The sequence below is a fragment of the Lissotriton helveticus genome, chromosome 3_1, assembly GCF_964261635.1.
Source record: "Lissotriton helveticus chromosome 3_1, aLisHel1.1, whole genome shotgun sequence".
In the NCBI taxonomy this organism is placed as follows: Eukaryota; Metazoa; Chordata; class Amphibia; order Caudata; family Salamandridae; genus Lissotriton; species Lissotriton helveticus.
Genome location: NC_136061.1, coordinates 321453336 through 321465428, shown reverse-complemented (window position 1 = coordinate 321465428; position 12093 = coordinate 321453336).

Below are 12093 nucleotides of genomic sequence, written 5' to 3'. Positions count from 1 at the left end.
TATGGGACAGTCTCATATTTATACACCTTACTTTTTTCGAGATCTTGCTCTTTGTCATTTTAGACCAATGCCATCAGCGCTAAAACACATATGTTTAGGCTCTTACTACAACTCCCATGTTCCCCTGGGTATACCGAAGTCTCGCGAGACTTGGTATACACGGAAGTAGGGCAGCCACGCTAAGCTCATCTCGCTTGTTTCACTACATCAGCGCTAATACATATAGGTATAGCGCTCTTACTACAACTCCCATGTTCCCTTGTTTATACCGTAGTCTCGTGAGACTCGGCATACATGGGAGCAGGGTAGCCGCGTTCAGCTCATCTTGCTTTTTGACACTATGTGGGCATATTACTATCTCGGATGCCCTTTCCAACTTTATTTTGAGTTGAGTGTTCATGATATTAATATCATAAGTAAATTATTATCGCTTTGGTTACATCAGGCCGCCTACAAGATCACATGATTACTGTCACGTGACAACGGGCTGGCCTATGCGAGACTACCAAAATATAAATGGCGGATCCTATTCCGATCGGTACCTCCCCAGTCGGCTTGAATGCAGGCGAGAAGTACCGACGGATAGGTAAGCAGCCTTTTCAGAGTCTCTTTCTCTGCCCCAGCGTGTCGCTACACTTTTTCTACTCTTTTGCGCCACAGTTGGGTCAGCGATTAGCAGTGCGCAGAGTGAGCTTAATAACATTGAGGGCGTATGCTGTCTTCGTCTGTGTCTATGACAAGACGCTTTCTCTCTGTTTGAGCTGTAGCCGTGTAAACAATTTCCAGATAGAGTAACACAAAAAGCATATAGGGTGCACACCTTCTGTACCCTCCCCTGTGATAACATATTTGCTCTAAATTACGGGTTGATATGCTTTTCTCTGGTCAGTAAGCAAGAGATGAGGGCGCGCTACACAATCTTCGAACTTGATTGAAGTGCTATGGTTGTACGCTCATGACACTTCATTTGATTTCTATGTACGACGTCTGTCTAAGTGGCAGGACCTGAACAAATGGGTGGTCGGTAGAAATCTCGTGTTTTGTTCTACTTATCGCATCTACCACCTGTCGTTACCTAAGGGTGTTGTTTGACAATCACCTATTTTTATTGCAATTCTCTGGAGTATACACTATGATTTAAAGGATAGGGAACATTTACCTTTCGTGTGTGTTTCTGTTTCCCTTTTTTTAGAGTGGTGCTTCCTTCTCCTGAGCCACTGCCAGGTGAGGTGAGGCTCATTTCCCCTGCACAAAAGGTAAGCAGGCGATCTATTACATCTTAGTAATAATTTGTATCGCGATGTAACTACAAATAACATTGATATAGAGCCTCATGTCCTATTTTGCAAACCACAATTGATTTTTTTCTGGTGTCAGGATATTGATATTTTTACAATACTTGATTTTAGTGCCTGCACATTTTATGATTCAGACTTGTCTTCTCAAACCATGTTCCTTTTTTCCACTAGTGGTACAACCGATCCATGTGTAGGGAAGAAGCAGACACCTAGGATCTCAGGTGATCATGTTCCTTTTTGTTTATTTATTCTTTATCACTTTGGCACATTGCAGTAGCACTGATACATAGGTCATGAGGTAGGCAAGGGCTATTAGGTCCACTTTATTGCTGAAACATGTCGAACCTACATAACATCTGGGCAGTTATTTGTTTGAAGCTGCTGTTTGCTATTCTATTTTTAATATTGGAGGATTGGGCAGAAAGAAGAATAAAAGATGTGTTGCTCCTTCAACCAATTTTAACACACTTTCTCACATTCACACGCACTGCAATCCCGTCACCGACAAATAGAGACAACTGACTAACAGCACAAGGACCGTACAGCGGGCTATTTTGTTGATGAAGGATATTCCACCTTATCCTCATACATCACCTATAGCTCGTTAGAAGGAAGGTCCTCAAGGAGTCCCAAATGATGAAGGGCGGTACCGAGTGGTGACTGATGGGTATCCTTATTTTTTCAGGATAGTTCAGGACTAGTTAATCTCACTTTTTCTGATCCCTATTTTGTTTCATTTTGTTGAGTAGCTTGTTTTGCATCATATTGAGTATTAGGTTCTTTCGAGACCCATTGACACTTATGTGTGTGTTACTTTCGATATTTACCACCAACTTGTAGTTGGTGGTAAATAACAAATCCTTAAATGACAAATGCACTCACTTGAGTGCTCCCTACAATACGGATTCGGTAATTTACCGAATCGGTATTTAAGAATTCGGTAATTTACTGATTCCTTAAATTACCGATTCAGTAAATTTCTGAATCCTTAAATTAGGTTCCTACATTTCAAATGCCTAATACCGGTCGGTAACGGCCGAAATTCGGTAATTTCGGACGTTACCGACCGGTATTGGGCTACCTACATCTGGCCCTAAGTGCCTTCTGTGAATACCAAAATGGTAGTAAGTTTAGGATTTTGTTTTAAGTTAGTTCTGTGAATCGGACCCGATGTTATGAATCCCCAGGAGTCTAGATAGCCACATCTGGAAGGAGGGGGCCGTAGTGTCCTTCAAGCCTGCAGCCAGTAATATCAGAAGAACCACCACACATATAAAAACAAAGGCTTCCTTATTAAGAACCAAATTACAGTTGGTTCCTATTATCATTAGGTTAGGGGATAGGATGACCTTAACACCTAGCAGCCCCTTCCAAAACTTTTCAATCTCAGCACAAATTTAGCTTAGCTTTTTGCAGTGATAAAACATATGCACCAAATTAGCAGGCCCTTCGTGACACCTTGGGCATTTATCGTCGTCCATTTTATCCCAATCAAATAGCTTGGCTGTTGTGAAGTATAAGTTAAACAAAGTTTTGTAATGTTGAGCTCTCAGATTCGTGGAGCGGAACAGTTTCCCATCTAATTGCAGCGCTTTATCTAAATCAACATCTGAATCCCCTAATTTCATTATCCAAGAGGCCTAAACCTTTTCCATATCGTCTTGAATTGTTGAGATTATTGTCCTGTAAATCATATTAATTTTAATACCCCCTCCCACTAGATTCTCGACCATATTGATTTCGCCTCCTGGGGAAATCTGTGGCCTAATACTTGTTAACTGTCGATAAATTTGTAAGAACTTAAAACCTTGATTAGCTGGGATTTCGAATTTCCATTGAATAGCATCAAAACTCATCAAGTTATCCCCTTCCAATAGATCCCCCAATCTTCTAATTCATTGATGCTCCCACAGTCTCCACAGCCTATCATTGCTAAGGTGTGGAAAGATACTGGAATTCCAGAAGGGTGTGTAATAGTTAATTTTCAGGATTGCCATTGGTTTCTGAATTACTTTCCAGACCCCCCCAGACGCTGTCTAGCACCTTATATCGGATTTTGTCATAATAGCGTCTGTCGGTCTTACGCAACAGGAACCCCACGGCTTCTCTACCTAAGAGCAATTCAAAAATGGATGGGGGATTTACATTCCCAAAGAGGGAGCCAGACAGGTTTGTGGCACAGTCTAATAATATCGCCATCTGACTAAAAAGACAGGCCACATGGTAAAATCATGATAAAATCTTTTATTGGAGACTGCCAGCCCTCCATTATCTTAAGGCAGAGACAGATATTGCATAGATCGTCTAGTTTTGCCATATGGCCAGATAAAATTCACAAAGACTGCCTCTATAGATTTTAGCAGGCCCTCCCCCACCATAAGCGTGATAGAGCGAAAAAGATACAGTAGTTTAGGGAGCATGGACATCTTGAGCACATTGTCTCTCCCTATTACAGACAAATGTATGGAGTATATTCTTTTTAGCTCTGCCACAATTGAGGTAACAAGCGGGATAACATTATCTTTAATAATTGTATCCATTACAAGGCTAATCCTAACCCCGAGATAAACTGCTGAATCTGTGTATCTTCCATCCTGCTTTATAATATTACTCTAACAGATTAGCTGGGCCTTATTTTCATTGAGGTGGTACCCTGAACAATGACCAAATTCGGTAGTTATCCCTATAAGAACAGTCAAAGCAGTATCTGTTTCTGTAGTCATTATAACCAAATCATTAGCATAGGCCAGCAGCTTGGTTTCAAACCCTTTACAAATCACTGGCTTAATACCCTCACACCCTAGTATCCTCCGTACTAGTGGATCAATGTACAGGGCAAATAGGATTGGCGAGCAGGGGCACCCTTGTCGAGTCCCCCTTGAGATATAAATTTCATCTGAGCTACCTCCCATTAGTTGGATTCTGGCTATAGGATCAGCATACATAGCTTTTATAGCACTCATTATTTTAGGGCCAAATCCCTCCGTTCTAATATCCCCCACAAATACTTCCACATGACGCGATCAAAGGCCTTTTCCGCGTCCAGAAGGATCATGGCGAACCGTCCCCCTACGACAGCTGCACATCAAACAACGTGATGACCTGCCTGATATGGTCAGTTGTCCCTCGACCCGGGATAAACCCATGCTACCATGGGGAAACCAGGCAGCCAATGACCCCTCCCAGCCTTTTAGCCAAGACCTTAGCATAGATTTTAGTATCCGTATATATGAGGGATATTGGACGATACGAACCAGGATCTTCTTTAGGCTTGCATTTTTTATGGAAGACAATGACAATCGTTTCTTTCCAGGAATCTGGAATTTTCCCAGAGCAGATTATGCCATTAAATAAGTCCAACAGCAGGGGAGCTATCACATCCTGCAAGCATTTGTATAATTCAAGCCGAATACTATCTAGCCCTGTAGCCTTCCCTGTTGATAGATCCTGCAGTGTTTCTACCAATTCACTTAGTGCCAGATAATTATCCAACGCCGCTCTATCTTGCTCGGCCATATTAGGGCCCAAATCTTCAAACGTCAAACTAGCAAAATCTGCCATGTCCTCTTCCTTATATAATTTTTGATAGAAATTCTTAAAAACCTTGAGAATACCCTCCGGCTCTGCATACTCCTGGTTTCCATCATGTATTTTTGTTATTATATTTCTGCTATAGCCCTGCCTAATCCTTAGTGCTAGGAGTTTACCTGCCTGCTCTACAGTCTCATACATCCTACCCCTGTGTGCCTGGTACTCATCAGCATTTTTCTGAGATATCCACTTATGTAATTCTGCCTTGATAGCTAGTTTCTTCTGCTGACTGCATTCGGCCTCATTTCCATGTGATATATCCCTCATATGCTGCTCTTCCTCAGCCTAGTAGAGAAGCTGATCGTCTCACCTCTCAAAGCTGCCTTAAATGAGTCCCACACACTATTTCGGGATGTACTGTACAGATTTATGTAAAAAAAAAAATTGGGCCCAGTTCTTTAGATGTTCTACGAATTTGGGATCCACTAGCAATTTCCTCTCAAAAGTCCATCTGGAACGAGAGTTAATAACCTTATCTATTTCATATTGTAAAATTAGTGGGCTATGGTCAGAGATCACTTTTGGTAATTTTGTAATGCCTACTCTCCGCGCCTCCGTAGAAGAAAGTAGTCCAGCTTTTTTTGTACTTCCTAAAAGGGCATGAAAAATAGGTGAACCCTGGATTATGAGGTTCTTTATTCCCCAACACTATGTGATTTAATTAGGGAGCTCAGAGCTCTAAATACTTTGGGCTTACGGCAGGTATACTTTACATTATTATCGATATCTGTGAGATCTGCAGAGACATTAAAGTCCCTACACACTACGAGGGGGCATGGCCAGTTCAATAATTTGACCACAGTTGATCAAAAACCTCCGGTTCATCCTGTTTGGAGCCATATATTGTACAAAGTGTAAATCCCACCTCAAGTTCCACAATTGCCTGCCTGTCCAAGGTATCTGCCAGGCAGCGTCTACCCAAACTGGATTTAGCCAGTATTGCCACCCCTCTAACAGTAGATGTCTGTGAGGTGGATGCCAACAGATCAAACCCTTTAATACTTAACAAATGTTTTTTGACCCAGGGTAGATGAGTCTCCTGTAAACAAATCATGTCTAGCTGATTTGATCTAACAAATTGCCCTAGCCTCTGTCTCTTACTCCAAGCATTCAAGCACCCTATATTAACTGAGCAAATCATAAGCTTTCCCATTGTTTTCTACTGAAATATCGGCTGACCATCGTCTCAGACCATTGTTTTACAGAAGACACTTTAAACCAAACAGAAACAGTGTAGCACCAGGTATTTTCCTTTTTTTCCTTTTTATCCCTCCCTTCCTTGTGAAGTACAACCCACCACCCCCTCTTCCCCCCTACAGCCCCACACCGTGAACCCCATACTCCTCTAGCTCAACTCGCCTCTCCACCCCATAGAGGCACTCAGACCTAAGTCTGTGCATGTGATGTGCGCAGCACTAGTGGGCAGAGGGTCCTTTCAAACATAACATTGAGTAGGTTATAATAGACCCTTATAACTACCCTAACACCACAAAATCCTCAAACCACCCCAATTCTGCTATACCACATCTTTCCCCCCCACAGCTCCATCCCCCAACCTCCCCCCATCCCTTTATATTGACCAGCAGGCAGATTCTATCCCTTTTCCCCCCACTGTGAGAAGCAGCAAAAGCATCTTTATTTGTCCAGGGAGTCCAGGTACTCTTTTTCTTTTATCTCAGATGAAAAGTATCTCATAATCCCCTGATTGATCACTTTTAGTTGCGCTGGATAAATAGGATAGGCCTGGATACTTTTGTCCTGGAAAGGTTTTATAGGCTGCCTCAGCCTCCAGCGCCTTTCTGCTGTTGAGTGGCAGAAATCAGGCCGTACAAAAAATGAGACCCCTCGGCTTGATCTTTTGGCGTCAGGCCTTGCTTTGTCAAAAATTGTTTTCCGCAGGAGAAAATTCCTGAAAAATACTAATATAGCCCGTGGTCTGTCACCCTCCTTTGCTGGTGCTCGACGTTTAAGTGGAGTGCGATGCGCTCTTTGAATTTCTGCCGCCCAATTCCACTCCGATAGTTCAGGAAAAGCCGCCTTAAAAAGATCAATTATATATCTCCCTTCCAAGCCCGACTGAACCCCCAGCACTCTGAGGTTATTTCTCCTTTGTCTATTTTCAAACTCTTCTAGTTTCCAGTGGATGTCTTTGATTTGTGCACCTTGGGCCTCCACCAGGGTTATAGCACTTGTCGAATCCGCTTCCGTAGCCACAATTCTCTCTTCAAGTTTCGCCACTCTCTCTCCCATGTTTGAGAAAGCTTTAGAGAGCTTCCTAACAACCCACTGCATTTTCCTCATCCCTGCCTGAGCTTTTCGGCTATCTTGTCGTGTTTCCTCTCTGTGTGCCAGGATAGCTTGGTGTATTATATCCAACGTAGAGGGGGTTCCATCAGCTACCACCAGTAATTTACTTGAAGGTGAACCTGAAAACGGAGTGGCGGAAGAATAATCCCATTTCAGGTCTTTCCACCCTCTGTTCTGCATACCACTTTGCACCAATGATTTTTTGGAGGTTAAGGGGCGGTCCTCCTCACTATCTTCGGGATCCGATTCTAAGCTACTAGCCCTCTGCGATGTGCTGATGATATCATCCGACTACTCTGCTGGTTGAATTTCTTTGAACCAGTTAGGAGTCTGGTGGCAGCGTTGAAGCAAGCTTTCAGAGGGGTCAACGAGCTCTTGGGTAGCCCTGTGAGGGTGGAGCATCCATATTCTAGTTTGAAGATGACTAGCGCCTGGATAGCCATTTTTAGGTTGGGAGTGTCGAGGAAGGGTTTCAAGTTTCTTAGGTAGCTCAGGTGAAATATGGCAGTTTTGGCCATCAAATTGATGTGGCAACGCTTATTCAAGCTGCCGTCAAGGGTTATTCCAAGTGATTTGGCAGAGACTTCAATGAAAGGGGTGCAGTTTAACGCTGTGATAGCCTTGAACCATTCTTGAATGTCGGGGTTGTTTTTGTTTGGTGCGATGAGGAGAAATTCAATTTTGTTAGCATTAAGTTTGAGCTGGTTAGAGGTGAGCCAGTGTACTGTCAGCTTCAAGGCCTCCTTCAGGGAGTGTATGTCCTCAGGAGAAGAGATTTTAATGTAGATCTGTGTGTCGTTGGCATACATGTGGTAAGCGATAATGGCGGTAAGATGCATCTCTGTGAGCGGTTCAAGGTAAAGGTTGAAGAGGGTTGGGGGACAGGGTTGATCCTTGGGGAACTCCAACCGTGATCGGAGTGGGAGCGGATAAGGTGCAGTTGATTAGGATTCTCTGTGAACGATTCTGGAGGTAGAACCTAAACCATTCTAGAACGGTGACATCCAGTCCCATCATGAGTTTGAGGCGTTCGAGGAGTGTGGTTAACCGTATCGAAAGCTGAGGATAGGTCAAGGAGGATTAGGAGACATGCTTTGACTTGGTCAAGGGCTTGAAAGGCATCACCCACGATGTGTAAGATGGTGGCTTCAGTGCCGTGACCAGGTCGGAAACCGGATTGGAAGTCATCTAGTAGGTGGAAGTTGGTGATGTGTTGGCACAGCTGCTGCTGTACGCATTTCTCAAGAACTTTCACTAAGAGTGGAATGTTGGATATAGGTCTACAGTTGTCAGGGGAAGTAGGATCCAGCATAGGTTTTTTTAAGATAGGGACGACTTGGCCAGCTTTAAGAGAGTAAGGTATCGTTCCCTGTAGGAGGGAAGCATTGATTATTGCAGTCCAAGAGGGGATGATAGCTTGAGAGGTGGTGGTTAGGCAGTTAGAGGGGAGAGGATCGTTGTAGTGATTGTTCGGGTTTGAGGAGAAGAGAATTTTTGAGACAGAATGTTCCTTGTAGACTTTGAAGTTGGACTAGTGAGCTAGATTTTTGGGTGAAGTCTGGGAAGGCAGCACCAAAAGAAGAGGTGGAGCCAGTGAGGTTTGGGAGAGCATTGCCAATTTAAGATCATTTCCAAGGGCAGAGATTTTGTCACAGAAGGAGGAGGAAAATTCCTAGCAAGTTATTGGTGCTCAAGGGGTTTCTTTGGAGATTTTAGCCAGTTGTTAGGTTGGTGTTTGACCAGTTCGAATAGCTTGTGCTGTCTATTCTTGGTGTTCTCCAATTCAGTTCTAAAGAATTCTTTTTTTGAGTTGCAGACTTTCCTGTTGTATGCGTTTCTGGACTGGCAGAGTAGATGTAGATTGGCTGCTGATGGGTGCGGTTTCCAGTTGCGTACAGCCTGCCGGAGGAATCTCCTCTCATTGTTGAGGGATCCATCGAACCAAGGGTTCCTGTCTTTGATCGGGGTTCTTTTCTAATTTTAACGGAGCATGGTAATCGAGAATGTTGGATATGGTTGTGGAGGAATAGCCAGTGAGGTTATATACCATGGAGACGTGAGGGGGGGAGGTCAGACTCACAGCGGGCAGACAGTTTCAAGTGATCCAGGTTCTTGGTGTCTCTAACCCAGCGTTTGGGAATCACGGGACCATGTTTGTGGGTGCCTGGCAGTAGAAATGTGATAGCATGGTGGTCAGACCAGTAGCAAGGGGCTATGGAGATAAGCTTGACCGCTGATTCCTTGGAGATGATCCAGTCAAGGGTGGCGCCTTTCGAATGGGTTGGGAGTGAGCAGATTTGGGTGAGGCCGGTCAGGGAGTCTCTGATGGAGCTGACCTGGGGGTCCTTGGGGTGCTTCCAAAGCAGGTTGAAATCGCCAAGGAAAATGTTGTTGGAGTTAGGCGAGACCTTGGTTGTGAACATTTCCATGAGGTGGTCAGTGAAGGTGTCTTTCATGCCTGGGGGGAGGTAGAAGATGTGCAGTCTGCACAGTTGGGTGGTATTGTTGCATATAGACAGTGCAAGGTATTCACAGCAGTATGTAGGATCGGCCGGAAGCTCGGTAACGAGGAGGTTAGAGTGGCAATGCCTCCCCCTTTTTTTATTGGATTGTTTGTCTAGCCTTACAATGTAAGGCAGGGAGAAGAGGACTCATTGATTCAAGATTCAGTCTGAACCGCCAAGTCCAATTTATGGCTAAGTATGAGATCGGTGATATCCAAGGCATGCTTTACTGCTGAGCTGCAGTTAATTAGGTGGCCGGATAGTGGGGATTCGGCGTGTGAGACGTGACTAGGGGCGGAGATGGGTACTAGCATTAGGTTGCTAATGATCACTCCTCTGTTGCGGAGGGTAGCTGATCCTTTGGGGTTAAATGTAACTGTGTGAATAGGAAGTTTGACACTTAGATCTGCGGGCAGGAGGTTATCAGGGCAGATTCGTGGCTAATGAGGAAGTCTGTGACTTCTTCCACCATAAGGTCTAAAAGCCTAGGTGTAACTGGGGCAGGTTTTGTACTCCAAAAATACTCAGGGCCTAAAACACACTTATCGTTTTACGTGCTGAGACACAGCACTCATAAAGATACTACTACTAAATCCCTTTGTAAATAGCAAACAATCATTAACATACACAAAAATGTGGGTTTACCTTTGTGAATCAGGCCCACAATTTCCAATTTCACCTTTAGGGGGTAATTAGGATGGCGGGCAGACTTAGTCCGCCTGCCATCCTATCGGTGATTGGGACCGCCCGCCATAATGGCGGGGGTCCTGTGGGGGGTATTAGGATGCGTCCGCCACTGTGGCGGGTGCATCCTGCATGTTTAGCATTGTGGCGGGCGGTGCTCTCAGCACCGCCCGCCATAATGCTAAAAATGCATGTATGCATTTACATAAACAAAGCGGCAGCACCGCGCGGTGCCTGCCGCTTTGTTTATGTAAATGCAGGGGGTACCACAGGTACCCCTCTGTGTGCACCCCCCACCTCTCCTTCACTCTGGGGGCCCGCAGGGGCCCCCCAGAGTGAAGATCGCATGCCTTTCCGTGGCGGCATCGCCGCCACGGAAAGGCATCCAACTTAACCCATGGTAATATGGCAGGCGGTGTCTAATAGTCACCGCCACCATATTAAACCTTTTCCGCCCCGGCCGCAAGGCGACCGGGGCGGAAAAGCGGCAGACGGTCTTTCCGTCCGCTGTGGTCCCCCCGCCATACTAATATGGCGGGGGGTCATTTAGCTGAGGATGGTGGGCGGATTGCCCCCGCCAGGCCGTTGGTGGCTACCACCAGCCTGGCGGGGGCAATCCACTCGCCATCCTAATGGGCCCCTAAGTCTTTTTGATGCACAACAGTCCAATCTTTTCATCCACCACATTACTTTACGTTGTAGCTTCTCTTCCGCTTGGTAATACTTTAACTGGTCAACTATTTGGAAACCTATTTTGTTCATGATGTGATGATCTTGACTAAAATCAGGTTGGTACTGTGTCAAATCCAGCTGTGGATAGAGGAGTCTGAGATTCTATCACCATTGCAGGCAGGTTTCCCCCCCCCCATACCAGCATCATTGATCAGGTGCTTAGGTTTGTGATGATTTACTGGCGGGTTGTTATCATAGAAGGGGGCACGCTATATGCAGCTTTTAACGATCTTAAGTCAGCTTTCGACTTGGTCCCTTGTAATAAAATGTGGAGAGCATTTATGGATGTGGGGAAGCCATTGGAGTTACTAGCAGTGCTAGTCAAATGACATGACTCCGAATACGCACAGGTTAGATGGGGCACACACGCTGGAATCTGGGGACCACGGTTCGATCCCCGGCTCCGGCGGCAGGTCAGCCCAGCACCATGTGACTCTGGGCAATAGCTCGCTTAATCTTCCCGACGGCCCCCCAGCGCCTAGAGACCCTTACGGGTGATTGTGCGCTTTACAAATGTGGACTTTACTTTACACGGAGAACTAACAGATAGATATTCCGTGTTAAAGGGCGTGCGCCAAGGATGTTGTCCTCGCCCCTACCCTGTTTTCTTTGTTTATTGACAGGGTTGTTCAGTATTATTCCACAGGCCCCACTGACGCCCCAACTTTGGTGGGCTTGAAGGTCCCCCTTCTCATGTTCGCGGACGACACCCTGAGCCTATCTAAGACCCAAACTGGGCCACAGGCTGCCCTGTCCCCTTTCGAGGAGTTTTGCTGTGACCATGAGTTGGTGGTCAATATGGACAAGTCAAAGTTCATAGTTCTTCACAAGTACAAAGCCATTAAGGGTAAAGTATACATGAATAATTTTCTTCTAGATCAGACTGAAGTGTTCACTTACCTGGGGATAACTTTAAATAGGAAACTAAACTGGAAGCCACAGATTGACATGCTAGCTCTAAAACATGTGCAGTTGGC